General features: G+C 40.1%; 1 long non-coding RNA gene across 1 annotated transcript; it reads right to left on the reverse strand.

Moving 5' to 3' along the window:
• Positions 1–223: 223 nt before the first annotated feature.
• LOC105734122 (uncharacterized) lies at positions 224–2,600 on the reverse strand. Its single transcript, XR_001111426.3, has 2 exons — positions 2,021–2,600; positions 224–430 (listed from the first exon to the last, which is right to left on the reverse strand). It is a non-coding gene; the product is annotated as an uncharacterized LOC105734122 (long non-coding RNA).
• Positions 2,601–20,106: the final 17,506 nt, after the last annotated feature.

A 20,106-nucleotide genomic window follows, 5' to 3' on the forward strand; every position in this document is an offset into this window, starting at 1 on the left:
TAAGACATTAGTCAATTTCATATGTAACCCAGCAATCTTATTCTAATATTTGTTTATTAAAATGGCTATATATATCTTGCTCTTTCCTTCATTAATTAACGAGTTGAATAAAACCTTTGTCATATCATTCACATGAGAGTCCTGATTTTACCTTTTAAAAATGTTTTAAAATGCTCAAATGCTTAAGTAGGAGTTTAATCAATGCACTGTTAAATTAATTGAATTGATGAAGCAAGTGATAAAGTTTTATTTCTGGAGAGACAATACATCTTGCAAGTGTAAAACAGAATAATCAATAAATGAAATAACACGTGAAAAACCCTAAGTAGTAATAATTTCAGGCAGGAACAAGCCATGCTGATTTGGATGTTCTAGTCATGGATTATGAGGGTAATCACTCAACAGACATCTTCAGCTACTTTTCTCCTCCCTGTGCATTTAATCAACAAAAATAGAGGTTCAGAATGAAATGTCAATAGTGGGAGGAGCCACAGCAATGGAATCGAATAATCAGTTCAAATCTTGGCTCTGCGCTCAGTAGCTGTTCTCTGTAAATTGAAGTTAATAAATCCCTATGAGAAGTGTCTGGTATATAACAGGTGCTCAATAAATGTTAGTACTCTTCCTCATGAGCAACTCGGAGGATAGGAGGAGAACAACTGCAGCCTAGATTGGAAACCTGAGTTATGGAGAAAGAGTTAAAATGACTTAATACTGTTTATACAGGGCCATAAAAACACCATCTGCTAGCTCCAGCCAGTTAAGCTATTACAAAGCTGACATGCACTAATGCTACACTGATAGGAAGGGAATGGCCAAGATTTTGCTGTTTCTATCATTATTCGATGAGTTGCCATCTCGGGACCAGTCGCCAGTTTACCCATCACATAACCTGGTTGTTCAACATTTAAAGATTTATTTTGGTCCTTAAATATTTATACTCTTCCCCCAGCCTTTTATTGCTATAGTTACTGCTGGAGAAAAAACAAGACTCAGGAGGTTACTGTGTGGTATATCAGCAGTTCTAGGCTTTATCCTTAGATTGGGGTGTGTTTTATGCTGAATTAGACTCAGATGAGTGGATTAATATTAAACTCTCATTTTGCATGATGAAGCTAGATGTGCCTCGGAGAAAAGGATAAGGTCTATTCCTTTTCATATTATCAGTCAGTGAAGAAAAGGCCACTTGCTCTGCAATGCACATGCTGATCCAGAGGTGAATAGCAGCAGATTCTGGACCTTGGGCAGGGGGTGGTTGGTCTCCAATAAAGTGTGCAGCTGAAGATTGTCCCAGTGGTAGAAGTGAGCTCAATGATTGCTCCTGCTGCCTCTCATAACACCTGCATTTGGCTCCTTGGTACCCATTAGGCATAATGAGTCAATTCCATATCCCTGGGACATTTGGCCTCATTTGGATGATTAAAGAGAATGAAATATATGTCCCAGACACCTGCCTACTTGCAATAATAATAGCCTATATTTACATAATATCTTTCTCAAAGAATCTCAAAGTCCCTTGTCTTTGAAAATCTGTTTCTGATAGGGAGGGTAAGATAATTTCATTTCTCTTTTGCAGAATCTTAGAGCCATGGTAGGATCTAAATATTTGGTCATGTTGGTAACTATTCTTTGTCCCAAACTTTGCTGCATGTTGGAACCAACTGGAGATCTTAACAAATATGGAAACCCAGCTCCTGTGCCTAGGCATTCCCATCTAATTGCTCTGGGGTTGGGGATGGGGATCAGCTGGGCATCAGGATTTTTAAAAGCTCCTTAAGTAATATGAATGTGCAGAAAAGCCTGGGGACCACATAGGTAAAGGCATTTGGTCTGAGACATTTCTCTGAAGTATTAGCAGTAGGAAACATTCAGATGGCTGAGCTGTTAGAATTACTCTTCCCCACTGGGTTCTCCATTCTTATTGCTCTTTTCACTCTGGACCAACTCTACTAATAAGGGAGACAGACATTTAAAATATAGCTCAATGCCAGAATTCTTGGGATGATCCCCACTCTCTTACCTTCAGCCAATAGTAGGTTAGGTCAGATCATTATCTACCGGTAGGAACTATATCTTGGTGTAGTAATCTAGAGAGAAGATAATTAAATCCACATATAACTGTAGATTTAAAAGATGACAAGAAAAAATTCATCCCCTGGGAACTCTGTATACTGCTGTGTGTGTAGCAAATATTTAGGAAATAGTTTTCCATTCAGTAAACTGGTGTTTTAAGGAGGGAAATGTAAAAGACATTTTAATGACGGTGGAAGAAAGGATTCTACAAGTCATGAGTGAGTTTAACAGGGGGTTGTGGTGGTGTGGCTGGGTGGGTGGGGTTTGTCCTTGAGCTTATTTGTTGTTCTTAGACTTTCACAAATATGTTCAGGCATGGCAGAGGGTTGGAAAAGCCAAGAAGCAACCAGTATGTCCTCAGCCTCTGCATTACTACTGGTGATTCAGCTATGACTTCTGGTGTGGGACCAACTTCCCTTGAAAATGTATGGATCTGATGGTGACAATTATAGGACTGTTTCTGGAAGCAGCTGTTGCCTACAGGGAGTAAGGCTGGCTTCTCAGATATTGAGCTGCCTTTACATCTGCTGAAAGGAAGAGCAACCAGAAGTCAAAAGTAGAACAATTACAAAAAGTGGGACCTGCACAGAAGCAATAGAAGAGAGAGGTGATGATGGGAGAGAAGTCAATAAAACCTTAATTACTTACCAGGAAGAGTACATTCTCTTAGTGTCTTTGTCACTAAAGATAAAAGCCATGTCCTCCACTGCCACTAATGGAAAGGAAATGAAGTGATGAGAAGATGCATTAGGGAGGCCTGGATCTGGGCCAGCTCACTGGTTCCATGGGCCCCAGGAAGACCCTAAAGTCTCATGACTCTCTGACTATGTCTCAAGTGAACAGTTACCTCCTTGCTATAGTCCCTTTGGTGTCCCTAAATGTTAGAATATTTTCAAGTTAATTGTGGAGGCACGAGAACATCCATGGACATTTAGAATATCTGAGCAATTCTCAGCAGACATTAAGTGAGTTTGTTGTAGGGTGTCCCAGTTTTCCAGGGCTGCCCTAATACATTACCACAAATTGGGTGGCTTAAAACAATAGAAATTTATTCTCTCGAAATTCTGGAGGCTAGAAGTCTAAAGTTAAGGCGTCAGTGGGGTCGTGCTTGCTCAGAAGGCTCTGGGAAAGAATCCTTCCTTGCCTTATCCCGAGGTGGCTCCTGGCTATCCTTGGCATTCTGTGGCTTGGAGCTGCATCACTCCAGTCTTCGCCTGCATCACTCTCTTCCCTGTGTGTTTTCCTGTGTCTTCTCTTCTTGTATGTACCAGTCTTTGAATCTAGAGCTCACCCTAAATTCAGGATCACTTCATTTTGACACCCTTGCCTAATAACATCTAAAAAGACTGTTTCTGGCCAGTCATGGTGGCTCACACCTGAAATCCTAGCACTTTGGGGAGCCAAGGTGGGCAGATCACCTGAGGTCAGGAGTTCAAGACCAGCCTGGGCAACATGGTGAAACCCTGTCTCTACTGAAAATACAAAAATTAGCTGGGCATAGTGGCGGATGCATGTAATCCCAGCTACTCAGGAGGCCGAGGCACAAGAATCACTTGAGCCCGGGAGGCTGAGGTTGCAGTGAGCCCAGATCACACCACTGCACTCTAGCCTGGGTGACAGAGCGAGACTCCGTCTCGAAAGAAAAAGAAAGACTATTTCTAAATAAGGTCACATTTTAACGTTCCAAGTGAACATTAATTTGTCGGAGAGGGGCTGACGCTATTCAGCTCACTACGAAGAGGAGAATACAAGAGGAAAAAAAGACTGACATATGGATTGAGAGCAGGGCCTAGAGCTGTGACTAACGTTGGCTGTTCGTTAGAAACACCTGGGCAAGGGCAGCCTTTAAAATCCCTATCCTGGCCCCAACTCCAGATATTCTCATTTAATCAATCTGGAATGGGGCCTGATTAACATAAACAATCTAGGGGCTGAGCACATAAGGTATATGGATAAAGGATAAAGAGGGTTGATCTAAAGTAATAAGGAGGAATGGTGACTCAGGGGCGGAAGGAGCCTGGAGACCTACATGCAGCATTGAGAAGACTTCAGATTTGATTTGGTAATGTCTCCTAAAGAAAATGGGTTTGTGGGCTTTGAAAGACAAGTTGCCAGTTTGAGATGCCAAGTCTAGACTTGTAAGAATTCTTCTATCATATCTTAGATCTGTGGGAATGGTAACCTAGCCCAAAAATGCACATGGTGATAATGACACAGAATATGTGGGATGAATATTGACCTGAAAAATCCAGAATATGGGGAATTGACTTACCTAAGAGGACTCTATGAATGAATGTTTCTACTCAGGAACCAGGTCGTGTTCTAAGTCTCCTTTGCCCATTTGTATATATGCTATGCTCTGGAGTGATTCTGCTATATTTTTGGATTCTATTCTGGGGGGCAGTTGGACATTCTTCTCCATATGAAAATTCAGGACATTTTTCTAAAGCTCAAGCATCTACTTCTGTCTCTCTCTCTCTCTCTTTTTTTTTTTTTTTGAGACAGAGTTTTTCTCTTTTGTCCAGGCTGGAGTGCAGTGACGCAATCTCGGCTCACTGAAGCCTCTGCCCCCCGGATTCAAGCGATTCTCCAGTCTCAGCCTGCTGAGTAGCTGGGATTGTAGGTGCCCACCACCATGCCTGGCTAATTTTTGTATTTTTAGTAGAGACGGGGTTTCACCATGTTGGCCAGGCTGGTTTCGAACTCCTGACTTCAGTTAATCCACCCATCTTGGCCTCAAAATGTGCTTGGATTACAGGTATGAGCCACTGTGCCTGGCCAAGCATCTATAGCACTTTGGGAGGCCGAGGTGGGTGGATCACGAGGTCAAGAGATCGAGACCATCCTGGTCAACATGGTGAAACCCTGTCTCTACTAAAAAAAAAATACAAAAAATTAGCTGGGCACGGTGCCATGTGCCTGTAATCCCAGTTACTCAGGAGGCTGAGGCAGGAGAATTGCCTGAACCCAGGAGGCAGAGGTTGCGGTGAGCCGAGATCGCGCCATTGCACTCCAGCCTGGGTAACAAGAGCGAAACTCCGTCTCAAAAAAAAAAACAAAAAACAAAAAAAAACTAACTCACTACCCAATATCCCTTTTTAATAGTGAGATCTAGGTTAGTACTAAGCTGTGTCACTTAGTAGCTGCATGACCTTGGGCAGGTTACTTATCTTTGTTTTACAGATGAGTTTATTAATATCTACCTTAATGAGTTATTATCAGGATTAGATTGTTATGAGATCTCATAAACATTCTTTTTCTCTGTCTCTTCTCCATCCCAGATGATGAGACTCTTTTTTAAACCAAATAAACACTCTAGATTATTGAATGACCTATGCAACTGTTATTTATGTTTTAAATAGCAATGATATTATAATGGTGCTAATAATGGCTGATGTTTTCTAAGTGCTTTATAAGTGCTGAAAACTTAAAAAGATTTTGGCACATATAATTTCATTAGCTATTAAAATGATTCTCTTACCTCCTTGTAAAGAGAGATAAATAATGTATATAATGTGCAGTAGATATATAAATGATATATATTTTTGTAAATGATATAAATAACATATGTAACTTATATAATGTATCCCTCTTCACAAATGAAGAAATTGCAAGGGTGCACAGCTCTTTGGACCTAAAAATTGCACATTATTCACTCTACTTTACAGTTCTCCCAACTCACTTGTGACCTATGTGAGGACAGGGGCCTATGTCAGGCAGGGCCAGTGACCAACTCATGGTTGCCTTTCAAAAAGTCCTTGTAGACACTTAGAACTCTGTTTTCTAAAAGCCCAAATTGAGATGAATGAGCTCTCAAGAGTGCTCAGTAAGTCTTTGTTTGTATTTACAAATATTGTGTCAATATTTTCATTTTAGAGTGTAAATTATCAAAAATGATTGCTAATTAAAAAATGAAAACAGGTAACATTCCATTAGTGTTTCATGAAATAGAACAGTTTCATGAGAAAGCGTCATTATTTCTGATATATTTTTAGGCTATTGATAGAAGTAAAGCTGAAGAATCTATAGATCCACAGAGTTGGAGAACCATTAAGAGGATAAAAGAAGATAAAAGGGGCATCACCTTTCAGGAATTAAAGTAAATCAGTTTTTAAATCTTTGGCATAAAGCTTTATAACCCAGGTATTGACATATAAAATGTCATTATGTTTTTATAGTCATGTAATATGTAATAAAAATACACAGGCTGTCCCCATCAGCAGGGGTCTGTATCTCTAAATTGATTAAAAGGAAATTAGGGATGAATAATACTTTACATATCTCCCAAAATAAGTACATCAAGCAGGATGTGGGGTTGAGGGGTAGACCCCAAAAGGATACAAGCAGAAACAAATAAACCTAATTGTATTGTAACTGTAATATTTTCATTGCCTGTTGCACACAGCAAGTCAGTATACTGAGATGCTGGGTTTGCAGCAGAGAAAGATGTTTAATCATGGGGTCGCAGAACAAAGATGGGAGAAAACCTCAAATCCATCTCCCTGATGAGTTTGGGGCTAGGGTTTTTAAGGGTTTCGGAGTGGGTCAAAGTATGGAGATTGTGGTTGGTTAAAGAGTACAGGATAAAGTCAGGGCACAGGGAGATGAAGAAGCTGTATTCTCAGCTGATCTCCCTTTTCTGTGAGGGCCTTCAAACTGGTTGCTGGAATTCAGGGTCTGAAAAACATCTTAAGCAATCTTTGAACAAAAGCCTATGATTCGAATGTCTATAGGAAAAATCCTGTCTATAGGAAAAATGTGGATGCAGATTAATTCTAGTTATAACTATATTTCTGTCCAGAATCCATTGTGCAATTTTTGTTCACCCTGTGGGGGTGGTTTCAGTATTACAAATGAAGAACATAACCACGCTGAAGGGTGAAGGGTTCCCCTTGTTACTCTGAAGATTTGCCAAAAAAAAAAAAAAAATCAACTTGCAAAAGGCAGATTAATAGGAAAAAAGTATTACAGTAGGTAGTAAGGCAGACATAAGCAGGGCAGGAGGGACCCATTTTTCACAGGAACTACAGGCAACCATCAGGTGATGGTCAGGCAGTTATTAATTGTCTTTCTAAAATAATAAGTGGTTGCAGGCAGCACCAGGGAAAGGGAGTCTCCCAACAGATAGAAACACCTGAAACTGCTGATCAGCAGCTTCCCAATAAGATCTCAGGAACTGAGTGAATGGGCCCACACATGCGGATTCAAAGGCAAATGGCAGAGTTCAACTGGCATATGACCTCCTAAGAACATTCCACTGATAAGGGAAGAATGCCTCAAGTGAACATGCATACAACTCCAGTAAACATGTGGCACCCCCGAAGTGCTGGCAGGCCACTGTGCATGCAAACAGCCCAACCCAAGAGAAGAATCAGGGGAGGAATAACGCAGGCCCTGGAAAACGCCAACATGTAAAACCCCAAGTCGAAAGTCAAACTGTGCACTTCATCTCTCAAGTGCGTGGCCCTCTTCCAAGTGTATTTCCTTTCATTTTCTGTCTAAAGCTTTCTAATAAACTTTCACCCCTGCCCTTGCTACCATCTCTCACTCTGCCTTATGTCCTTCTGAGGGGCAAGAATTGAGGTTGCTGCAGACTTGTAGGGATTCACTGCTGATAACAAAAGGGCAAGGCATGGTGGCTTATACCTGTAGTCCTATCACTTCGGGAAGCTGAAGCAGTTGGATTGCTTGCACTCAGTAGTTCAAGACCAACCTGGGAAACATAGTGAAATCCCGTCTCTAAAAAATTAAAAACTTAGTTGGGCATGGTGGAATGCCCCTGTGGTTCTAGCTATTCTGGAGGCTGAGGAAGATTGCTTGAGCCCAGGAAGGTGAAAATGTAGTGAGCTGTAGTCACACTACTGTACTGCACTCCAGCCCAGGTGACAGAGCAAGACTGAGTCTAAAATAAATAAATAAATAAATGAGAGAAAGGCATACAGATTTATTTAGCATGTAGACATGGGAGCCTTTAGACTGGAGACCTAAACCTCCTGTATTAGTCCATTTTCACACTAATATAAATAACTTCCCAGAGACTGGATAATTTATAAAGGAAAGATATTTAATTGATTCCGTTTCTTATGGCTGGGGAGGCCTCAGGAAACTTACAATCAGGAGAACGTGAAAGGGAAGCAAGCACCTTCTTCATGAGGTGGCAGGAGAGAGCACGCTCACGTGCAGTGGGAAGAGGCCCTTGTAAACCATCAGATCTTGTGAGAAGTCACTCACTATCATGAGAACAGCAAGGGGGAAGCTGCCCCCATGATCTAATTACCTGCCACCAGGTCCCTCCCTCAAAACTGGGGGATTACAATTCAAGATAAGATTTGGGTGCCAAACACAGAGCCAAACCATATCATCCCCCAATGATGTACAGAAGCTTATACATCATTTTAAGGTTACAGAAAGAATGTGCACTCAGGGCATGGCCAAGAACAAGTTATGGAAGTAAATTAAATTTTAGTGGTAAGAGAGGTTATAGAAGAGAGAAAGGAAGAGTCTTGGCTAGCAAAGGTGGTCTTGTTACGTAGATGAAACTTCACAAGTAGGAGTCATTAGACATAATAGACAGTAAATGTTTTTTTCAGACCTTTAAAGGTGTTAGGCTCAGTTAATCTTTCTTAGATCTGGATACGGGAGGAGCTGACTGGATTAATGGAAATTCTCTACGGGTGAAAATTTCCCCCACAGAAGACAGCTTTGCAGGCCCACTTCAATTAGCTGGTTCTGTGGCAGCTATCTCGAAATATGTCAAAGAAATATGTTTTTGGATAAAATATTTTGATTTCTTTCAAGGATATGCAGAAAACATGAACTAACTTAGGTAACTTTGGGAAATAGCATTTTGACTGGATGCCATAAGGCTAAAACGGAAAGAATGCACATGCATACTATACTCTAGTTAATACATCTTTTTGTCAGTGTTGTTTAGCAATTCTGTAGCGAAACACTTTGTTCTAGGACTGAACAAAAAAGTGAATATATTGTAGATAATGAAAGCCAGGTTTCTCACTGTCAGAAAAAGAAATTATATGTAAGAAAAGAGGACAGAATCAACCTTGTGGTGCTGGAATGGAATTGGAAGTATCAGTCTGAACTCATGGTTTCTAACATGTATATATATAAGTTGATAAATAAATATATGCATGAATTAGTATATGACATATATTTTCCTATTATGTCTGCTTAAGGGTCCAGGGAACAATGATACTCTGTATCAATGAGCACTCATATCTTGGTTTCTAAATCTCATTCTTTGACAAAAGAAATTGTAACCACAAGATAGGTTCTCCTAGCCAGACAGTTGATTTATCAAGACAGGAGAATTGCAAGAGAGAAAGCGTTTAATTCATGTAGAGCCAGCTGTACAGGAGACCAGAGGCTTATTATTGCTCAAATCAGTGTCCCTGAAAACTCAGGTGTCAGAACTTTTAAGGATAATTTGGTGGTTGGGGTCGGAAAGTGGAGAGTGCGGATTGATCATGTTGGAGATAAACTCATAGGGAGTGGAAGCTCTCCTGCTGCACTGAGTCGGTCCTTTGGTGGGAGCCACAAGACCAGATGAGCCAGTTTATTGATCTGAGTGGTACCAGCTGATCCATTAAGTACAGGCTCTGCAAAATATCTCAAGCACTGATCTTAGATTTTACAATAGTGATGTTATTCCAAGGAACAATTTGGGGAGGTTCATAATCTTGCAGCTTCTAGCCGCATGACTCCTAAACTGAAATTTCTAGTCTTGTGGCTAATTCGTTAGTCCTGCAAAGGCAGTCTCGTCCTCAGGTAGGAAGGGGGTTTGCAGGAAGGGAAAGGGCTGTTATCATCTTTGTTTCAAAGTTCAGTTCCTCCCAAAGTGAGTTCAGTCTGTACCCAGGAATGAACAAGGACAGCTTGGAGGTTAGAAGCAAGATGGAGTCAGGTCAGATCTCTTTCACTGTCACAGTTTTCTTACAATTTTTGCAAAGATGGTTTCAAAATTACGGTTCCTTGTTTCAGAAATGATTGATTCTAAGGCTGGGGCACAGAAATACAAAATGAGCCTGGAGCATCTTACACTATCAGAAAGTAAAGAAGTTCTAAAAAAAAAAAGTAAGAAACAAAAAGGATGAGGCAGTGTCAAAAAGAAGTCAACCTAAAAGAGCTCCCAACAGCTAAAGTGGACAATTTGAGCAACATAATAGGTAACTATAATATTGAAAGTGCCTTTGCAAAATTATGACAGTAAGAAGAATCTGACGAAGCTGACTCCATCTTGCTTCTAACCTTTAAGCTGTCCTTGTTGATTCCCAGGCATATAGGCCAAATTAACTTTGGGAGGACTTTAGTTTATAGTTTAACCTTAAATCAAGAATGACAATAGCCATTTCCAAAACTACTCCCTCATTTTTTGGGTTTTAAAACACCTTTATCAGCTGGGTGTGGTGGCTCATGCATGTAATCCCAGCACTTTGGAAGGCCAAGGCAGGCAGATTACCCGAGGTCAGGAGTTTGAGACCAGCCTGGATCACATGGTGAAACCCCGTCTCTCCTAAAAATACAAAAATTAGCTGGGCATGGTGGCAGGCACCTATAATCCCAGCTACCGGGAGGTGGAGGTTACAGTGAGCCGAGATTGCACCACTGCACTCCAGGCTGGGCGACAGAGCGAGACTATGTCTCAAAATTAAGAAAACACCTTTATAACACTAATATAAAGGTTCACGATTAGGATTATGGGAGGGGCATGAACTCTGCTGAGATGTAGGCATAGTTAGAAGATAACGAGACATTGTAGCCAGAAGACAGGAGATTTGTAAACTCCCTGATTGCCCCTATATATATCATCACTATTGTAAAACTTAAAATTGATGTTTGAGGTATTTTCCAGACACTTCATTCTGATGAACTAACTGGAGCCACCTGGACCGGTAACCTATACTGAGAAACTGGCTCAACTGGTCTTGTGATCTCACCCAAGTTGTCAGTTGTCCAAATTAGGGAAAGCTGAATAAAGAACATACTAGAACTCTGTATTATTTTTGTAATATTTTTATAAATTTAAAATTATTTTAAAATAAAATATTAAGAAATATTAATGGGATACTTGGATATCAGTAGAATTAGTGGTAGGGTGGGATTCTATTACTCAAATATTGGAGTATGAGCCATTTTTGTTCTTTTTCCTCTTAAAAACCAGTAGAACAATTTTATGATTAAAATGAAAAAGAATTGAAAAAAGTGAACTGTTAAAAATACCTTAAGAATGGAAGATTTTAAGAATTGAGATAAAGATGAAAGATTCAACATCTAATTCACAATATTTAACAGGCATTAGACATTTTTTCATCTTTGTTTTAAAGACGTTTGTGGAGATTAAATGGTATAATATATGTAAAAATGCTTTGAAAGACATAAAATGTGCTATAAATATCATTATTCTTTCTTTATAATCTGCATCTTCTTCTTGTTCATCCAGTCATTTACTAGAGCTAATTTTATTTGTTTAATTTTTAAGGTGTTGCAGAGAAACACTATAGGAAACTTGGTATAAGACAGATCTGCCTGTCATATAGTAGCTACATAATAAATATGTATTCAGTAAGTTGAATGAACGAATATGAATGAGTCTGGATTCTTTCACTTACTTGTTTCATCATCTTTAAAAATTGTTTAACCCCCTGAAGAGTTTTTTTCTTATGTATGAAATAAGGGTAATATCACCTGCTTTGAAGTGTTACTCAGAGGGTGAGGGATAGGAATGTGTGCCCTTCATCAATGTCTGGCACTTAGTAATTGCCATAATCTTCATTCTCTTCATTGTTGTTGTTATTCTTATTCTTATCCTCATTGTTTTTATTCTTTTTTTTGGGGGGAGGGGACAGAGTTTCACTCTTGTTGCCCAGGCTGGAGTGCAATGGCATGATCTCGGCTCACCACAACCGCTACCTCTTGGGTTCCAGCGATTCTTCTGACTCAGCCTCCTGAGTAGCTGGGATTACAGGCATGCTAATTTTTTTTTTTTTTTTTTTTTTAAGTAGAGATGGGGTTTCTCCGTGTTGGTCAGGCTGGTCTTGAACTCCTGACCTCAAGTGATTTGCCCGCCCTGGCCTCCCAAAGTGCTGGGATTATAGGTATGAGCCACCGTACCCGGCCTTTTATTCTCCTAATATTTTATTTCTTTAAATAAAAGCTCTGAAAGATATATAGCAAAAATATGATATCTATTAAATCTGAGTTGTAAGTTCCTCAGATTTGTTACATTGACTTGTTATTTTTAGGTATATTTGGATTTTTTTTTTTTTGAGAGAAAGAAAGAAAGAGAAAGAAAAAGGGGGAGAGAGAACAGGATTCTTGCTCTATTGCCCGGGCTGGAATGCAATCTAAAAATAGGTATTAAAAACCTCTTTTATGCCGATAATTGTGCTTAACAACGGAGACAGGAAGGAATAAGGGAAGAAAATAACAAAGAAACAGCTGACCAATATTTCATTTAAGTCTCTGAAATGCTATGCAAATGCTGAAGAGTGATTTACTTCCAATTATGTGGTCACTTTCAAAATAGGTGTAATATGATACTGAGAAAAATATGTGTTCTTTGGACCTAGGGTGGAGAATTCTATAAATATTCACTGTTTACTTATTCCAGGTCTAAGTTCAAATCATAGATGTCCTTATTAATTTTCTATGTCATTGATCCATCGAATATTAACAATGTGGTGTCAAAATCTCCTGCTATTATTATGCAGGAGTCCAGGTCTCTTTATAAGTCATTAAGAACTTGTCTTATGTATCTGGGTGTTCCTGTATTGGGTGCATATATATTTATGATCATTGACTCCTGTTGTTGCATTGATCCTTTTACCATTATGTAATGTCCTTCTTTGTTTCTTTTAGTCTTTGTTACTATTAAAGTCTATTTTGTGAGAGACGAAAGTTACAACTCCTGTTTTTTGTTTTTTGTTTTGCTCTCCATTTAATTGGTGAATCTTCCTCCATCCATTTGTTTTGAGTCTTTGTATGTTGTTGCCTGTGAAATAGATCTGGATACAGCGTACCGATGGGTTTTGACTTTTTATTCAATTTACCTGTCTGTGTCTTTGATTGGGGCATTTAATCCATTTGAATTTAGAATTAATATTAATATTTGTGAGTTTGATATTGTCATTTAATGCTAGCTGGCTATTTTGCCCATTAGTTGATGTAGATTCTTCATTATAGAGATACTCTTTACGTTTTGGTAAGTTTTTGGGATAACTGATACTGGTTGTTCCTTTCTGTTTGTAGTGCTTCTTTCAGAAGCTCTTGTAAAGCAGGCCTGGTGGTGGTGAAATCTCTGAGTGGTTGCTTGTTCACGAAAAATTTTCTTTTTCCTTCGTTTATGAAGCTTAGTTTGGTGGGATATGAGATTCTGGGTTGAAAATTCTTTTCTTTGAGGCTATTGAATATTGACCCCCACTCTCTTCTAGTTTGTAGGGTTTCTGCTGAGAGATCTGCTGTGAGTCTGATAGGCTTCCCTTCATGGGTAACGTGACCTTTCTCTCTAGCTGCCTTAGAATTTTCTCCTTTATTTCAACCCTAGTGAATCTAGTGATTATGTGTCTTGGAGTTGCTCTGCTTGAGGAATATCTTTGTGGTGTTCTCTAGAGTAGCTGGAGTTGAGTATTGTCCTGCCTTACTAGATTAGGAAAGCTTTCCTGAATAATATCCTGAAGAATATTTTCCAGCTTGGATTCATTCTCTTCGTGACATTCAGGTACACCTATCAAACATAAATTAGGTCTTTTCACATAGTCCCATATTTCTTGGAGAATTTGCTCATTCCTTTTTATTCTTTCTTCTTTAATCTTGTCTTCTTGTTTCATTTCATTAAGTTGGTCTTCAACCTCTGATATCCTTTCTTCTGCTTGATCAATTCGACTGTTAAAACCTGTGCATACTTCGCAGAGTTCTCGTATTGTGTTCTTCAGTTCCATTAATTCACTTATATTCCTCTCTAAGTTGTCAATTCTCGTTAGCATTTCGTCAAACCTTTTTTCAAAGTTCTTAGTTTCTTTACATTGAGCTAGAACGTGTTCTTTTAGCTCACTAAAGTTCCTCATTATCCACCTTCTGAAGCCTAAATCTGTTATTGGAACGCACTCGTTCTCCATCAGGCCTTGTTCCCTTGTTGATGAGGAACTGTGATCACCTGTAGAGGGAGAGGCATTCTGATCTTGGGTATTCTCAGACTTTTTACACTGGTTTCTTCCCATCATTGTAAGTTCATCCACCTGTCGTCTTTGTAATTACTGACTTTCAAATTAGGTCTCTGAGTGGATGTCCAACTTGTTGATTCCCAGCCCCGAAATCTGAGCAACCCACTGTGCTGGCCAAAACAGTGGCATTAAGATTCGTGGTGCTTTTCTGCCCAGGAATCTCCGGTCTGGCTTCCCTCTTGAGTCCCTTCTTCAGTCAGGTAAATGGGCGACTCTGCCTTCCCGGAGCTCCAAAAGGGGACCCAGTCCCGTTTACTCTGCACTAAGAACCGCCGCACTGGGGCGCCAGCAAAACTGCAATGCCGGCCACAAGAGTCGCCCTGGCGACCCGTGGGGCTCCTCCGCTGGGAATCTTCTGGTCCATGGGTAACAAAAATTTGTCTGAAAGTGTGGCGTCCTCTCGTTCTGTGCGCTTTCTCTGGGAGCTACAATCCCGAGCTGCTAGTGATCAGCCATCTTGGATCTCTCCTGGCCTTTTATTCTCTATTCTCTTCAGCTGCTTTCTTTCTTTCCCTCAGATTAAAATACTGTATCTCTCCATCTTTCCTTTGTCAAAAATTTTATCTCTGCTTTAAGGCTCCTCTCATGCAGTCTTTCTCCACTAAATCCCATAATCTGTCATTCCTACCTTTCCTGTGATTTATGACATGCACAGATGCATGTATATGTTTCTGTGTTTCTGTGTAATCTTTTTTTATTTACACTGTAAATTCCTTGGGGTACCATTTTTGTTTCTTATCTGTTAGTCTACTGCCTGCCACATAGTAAATGTTAAACTATGAATCCTACGATGACAGGCAGACCATGTCTTTGTGGCTTAGTATTATTTCTCCTGAGCTGATTCTTATGTCAGGCATATAGTAGGCATTCAATCAATATGGGATTCAATAAATACTAAGTAGCCAGTAGGCAAAAGTCTTTTGAATGTTGAATCATTTTTGTATCCTTTTTATTTGTTCAGAGCAACAGAGGGCTTGTTGCTGGACAGAGGGCTCTGTTACTATAAATTCATTCTTATATATTGGACCAGTTATCTTCATTATCGTCTGAAGAGCAGCATTCAAGTACCTCTGGTTTAATCCTCACTTCCTTGTCAGTTTCAATTCCCACCACACCTTGAACCTTAGTGTGCACCTCAAGTCCCAAGTCATCGGATTGTTTACAAATTCCCAGAGAAACTCTGAACTCTTATTATATAAGCCTTGGCTTATGCTGTTTCTTTTGTCTGGAACATTTTCCCTTCCATTCTTGCCTGTCACCTTCTAGTCACCTTCACAGGCAGCTTAAAGGGTACCTCAATGAATCCCTAATGTCCTTCTCTTCTTTCCTGTTCTGCAGCAAATTGCTTGTTGCTTTATCCAGCCTCTATTTTATCATTACTGAATAATACAAGGCAGCTGTTTACCCTTATATCTTTTCTAGAATAGAGGTTTTTACACTTCAATGTGCATAGGAATCACTGAGACAACTTATTAAAAATGCAGATTCCTGAAATGCAGCCCCGACCTGGACTTGTCACCATCACAGTGTTGGTCCTGGTGAAATTCAGGAGTTAATAGTGAAGAGTCCCAGGGCTCATCTCAAAGGCAGGGAATGACAATCTGAGGAGAGGATCTTCATTTGTAACAAAAACATCTTTGAATTGCACTTGGAGCAGTCCCAGGACAGCGACGAGCATGCTTGGTCACTGGAACCTCATGAAGTCTGGCCCTTGTGGGCCTGCAATCAATGAAGGGGACACATATGAACATCTTCACGTCAAGCAACAAAATTACGACTCAGGTCTTTGCCAAATGGAAGAGGATTCCTAAACACTTGAGGATTGGAGGGAAGTCACTTTGTAGAGAAATGGGAGACAGGCCCCAAGCCCAAGTGAACCTCAGCCTTGCTTCATCAGCCGAAGCCACTGTGCAGCTCCTTTTTTATTCTACTTAGAAAATAAGAGGACCTGTTCAGGTCACGCGATTAATGGGAAGGCTAATATAGGTGGCAGTAATTGATGATTTGCTAGCTCAAAGTCCTTTAAGCCAGGCAATAGAGATGACCCTTGCTTATTGATTATCATCCAATAGTTTTAATTTATCCTCAGAATCCTTGGGGACAGAGTGGAGCTGGTTAGGAAAGGGGCTTAAAGAAGGTCGATAAGTTATTCTCAGAGAAGTTAAGGCATCGAGCCTGGACATGCACCTTCCTTCCTTTCAAGTGTGCTTACAAGAAAGAGAGAGGAAATGAAATGGGCTTCTAATTATTTAAATTGGACCTATACTCTGCTGAGCAGCGCATTAGCTAGCATTCTTCCTCCATGTGAGCTGTCGGTTAGGCCAGGAGAAGGAGATTAAACATGTCAGCAATAGGTGTGGAAATAATTGGGGGCAGTAATTGGGAGAAATCCGGGCACCTGATTGTGACTGCTGTCTAGTTTTTTCCTTCAAACTCTGAATTCACATTAACGTGTTGATGACCTCATTCAAACTGGATGGAATTTATTAACAATAGAAATAATTACAAAAGGACTTGCATTTAAAAAATCAAATGACAAGCCACAACCTCAAAACACTCCTCTAGAGTTACAAAGTGGTTACAGGACTCCTGTTTCCATACACAAGTCCCTGATTTCTTAGTTTTAAAAAATTTATTTGTTATTGTTTTCCAGTTGGATTCAGGGGTAGGTCTGGTATCTGTTTTTCCAATTTGAGAGCTTGGATTCACCCCGCAGCTGGAATTTTTGGGTGGCAACAATTATCTTTATACGTTGTTTGAGAGAGTTGGGTATATTTTCCATTGTGTAGATATTCAGCAAAAGTCAGTTTAATCTAAATTTTATTTCCCTAAATAAAATTCTTTTTTTTTTTTTAGTTCAAAGATAATCAACTATTTATTCAAATACTAATCAATGTGTATGTTGTGTGTGTGTAGGGGGGTAATTTATGAACACACTAAGTGGAAATTAGTAATCATGAATGACCATTGGTGTCTTAAATAAAAAAGTTTACCTAGGCTGGATGCAGTGGCTCATGCCTATAATCCTGTCACTGTGAGAAGCTGAGGTGGGAGGATCCCTTGAACCCAGAAGTTTGAGGTCAGCCTGGGCTACATAGGAAGACCCTGTCTCTACCAAAAAAAAAAAAAATTATCCAGGTATAATGGCATGCACCTGTGGTTTCAACTACTCTGGAGGCTGAGGCAGGAGGATCGCTTAAGTCTGGGAGATTGAGATGCAGTGAGCCGTGATTGTCCCAATGCACTCTAGGGCTCCAGCCTGGGTGACAGAGCAAAACCCTGTCTCAAAAATAAAAATTACTATATATGTAGTTTATAACTGTATATACAAAGTATATAAAAACTATCTAAACTATCTATCTATCTAAAATTCTTTTATTTTTTTGAGACAGAATCTTGCTCTGTTGCCCAGGATGGAGTGCAGTGGCATGATCTTGGCTCATTGCAACCTCTGCCTCCCAGGTTCGAGTGATTCTCCTGCTTCAGCCTCCTGAGTAGTTGGGATTACAGGTGCACGACACCACAGCTAATTCTTTTTGTATTTTTAGTAGAGACAGGGTTTCACCATGTTGCCCAGGCTGATCTCAAACTCCTGACCTCAAGTGATCCAACCACCTCTGTCTCCCAAAGTGCTGGGATTACAGGTGTGAGCCACCTTATTTATAAGTGAAAAGCCAGCTTTTTCACTTTATTTTCAAGGTTCAGAAATCTCCCCTTTTGAAATTTCTCTCAGTGAGATAATTGATACCAATAATTTGCACTTTTAAAAGTATTTAAAATGACATCTAACATGAATTTAAAAATCTATCTTGCGTTACGGAAATTGAAGCATTTTGGATTCAGAAGGAGGCATTATTGTGGGGACTGGGAGGATTTTCCTAGCTAAAAGATTATACAGTGTGTATTCGCCTAGCTCACTTGCGGGCATGGTGCCCTTGCCTTGTTGGAGAAGGCAGGAGGGGGATGCTTCAGCCTGATGCTAAAGATGATGCTATCTTTCATTGGCTTGGCACTCTCCAGTTATAAGTTGACTTTGCATCGATGATCTCATTAGAACCCTCCAACCGTCCTAGCAGGAAGTCAGGGCTAATATTTTAGCCTTGTTTGGCTGCAGAGGAAATGAGGCTCAGAGAGAGTGTGACTGGTTAAAAGTTGAATTGTAGAACTGGGACTTTCCAATCGGAGACAGCCCTGCCCTCTTCTTCCTCTCTCCTCCCTTCCTGCACTAAACCTCTACCACATACCACACAGTGTGCAGGCACCAGGGATTTCCATGAGCTTCCCTTGAATCTTGCATATAAAGCAACGTTCCTGTTCTGAAGGGGCCTACAATAAACTAAAGAGGGCTAAACACAAAATCCATTAAAGGCACCGAAGTGTTAGAGAGGCTGTGTTTCAAAAATTTACAGAAAGTAGTGTGAGAAGACAAGGGGAGTATTAATCAATTGCATATGGGACTAAGGGAAGTGGGACTGTGATGCATTAGGAAAAGCTTCATGAGACAGTAAGGTTCCAGCAAAGTTTAAAGTAAGAACAGCCGCCAGACAGACCTGGAATTAGCCTTTTTATAAAGTGCATTTCCAGGAGAGACTCTGTGCAGGGGATTACATGGCCAAATAGTAGCCTGCACTACAGTATATCTGAAATTCCTAATTCTTATTGGGGTTTTGAGTACCTTGGGGAGCCCCTCACAAAGAAATATTTAACTTTTGTCATCTAGCCAAAATGTGGGATTCTAGAGCTTTAAATACAAAATTTTAGAGAAAAATTAAAAGTTTTGGTAATGTATTATATAACTGGAAAAAACCAGCTTATAGCTTATGTCTACTGGCTGGCAGATCTTAGCAGGCTGCTGAGATTTGCCTGTGGAAAATGCAGAAGTGAAGTGCAGTGGAGACCAGCCCCACTCAGATGGGTAATAAACCTTAAACTAGATAAACTAGAACACTGACAATGTTGCTGTCTTACATATAAAACATTGAGCCATCCCAAGAAAGGATCTCAGGGTCCAAGAGGGATGTTGGAGAGGTGGAGGGGGGAAGCCAAAGGTATGTCCTGATTTTCAGTTCTTCCATCTGGCAGTGTGGCTAACTTGGAGGCAATTCTAAAGTGGAACCCCAGCCCTAAAATGGTGAGGATGAGGTTGCTGAAGGAAATGATGTGTAGCGTTAATCAAGGACAGAGGTTACTCATCGTGGAATGTGAACACCCCCTCTTCCTGCAGATAAGGCTCTCAGTCTCCTTTCTTTTGCAAGGTGACTCAATTAGACAACAACCTGGTGACTGCCCTTTCTGTCTCCAAGGAGAACACCAGGTATGTTTCTTAATTTCAATATTTGTCTATCTCTCCCTCCTCCGTTTTCAAAATCGATTCTGAGAGGTGTTTCTTCTCCATGATATCTAAAACAGACTACAGTCTTTTTGCTGTGATTTTGTATTATTTTCTTCCAGGGTCCCCCTCGTATTACACTACACATCTGTTTCACCAGGGAGGAAACTTTTCTATCCTCTGAACCTATAATGGTGTTTGATACCCAGTAGGGACTCAAATTTATTGAGTAAAAATTTGAACGCCAGCTTTGAAAAATAATAGACACTCAGGGGTCTTATTCTCGTTTTGCAAACAAGCAGATAAAGGACGAGGAGCAGCTAGAAAAGGGAACTAAGCTTTACCATGCTAAATCATGTGTTATTCACTTTCCCCAGAATGCCTCATTTAGGGTTTATGATACATCCCATGAATGGTATTATTATATCATCACATCATTTGGCAGATGAAGAAACAGAAGGTCAGAGA

The sequence above is a fragment of the Aotus nancymaae genome, unplaced genomic scaffold (assembly GCF_030222135.1).
Source record: "Aotus nancymaae isolate 86718 unplaced genomic scaffold, 86718_ANA_hifiasm-v0.15.2.pri h1tg000011l, whole genome shotgun sequence".
Lineage (NCBI taxonomy): Eukaryota > Metazoa > Chordata > Mammalia > Primates > Aotidae > Aotus > Aotus nancymaae.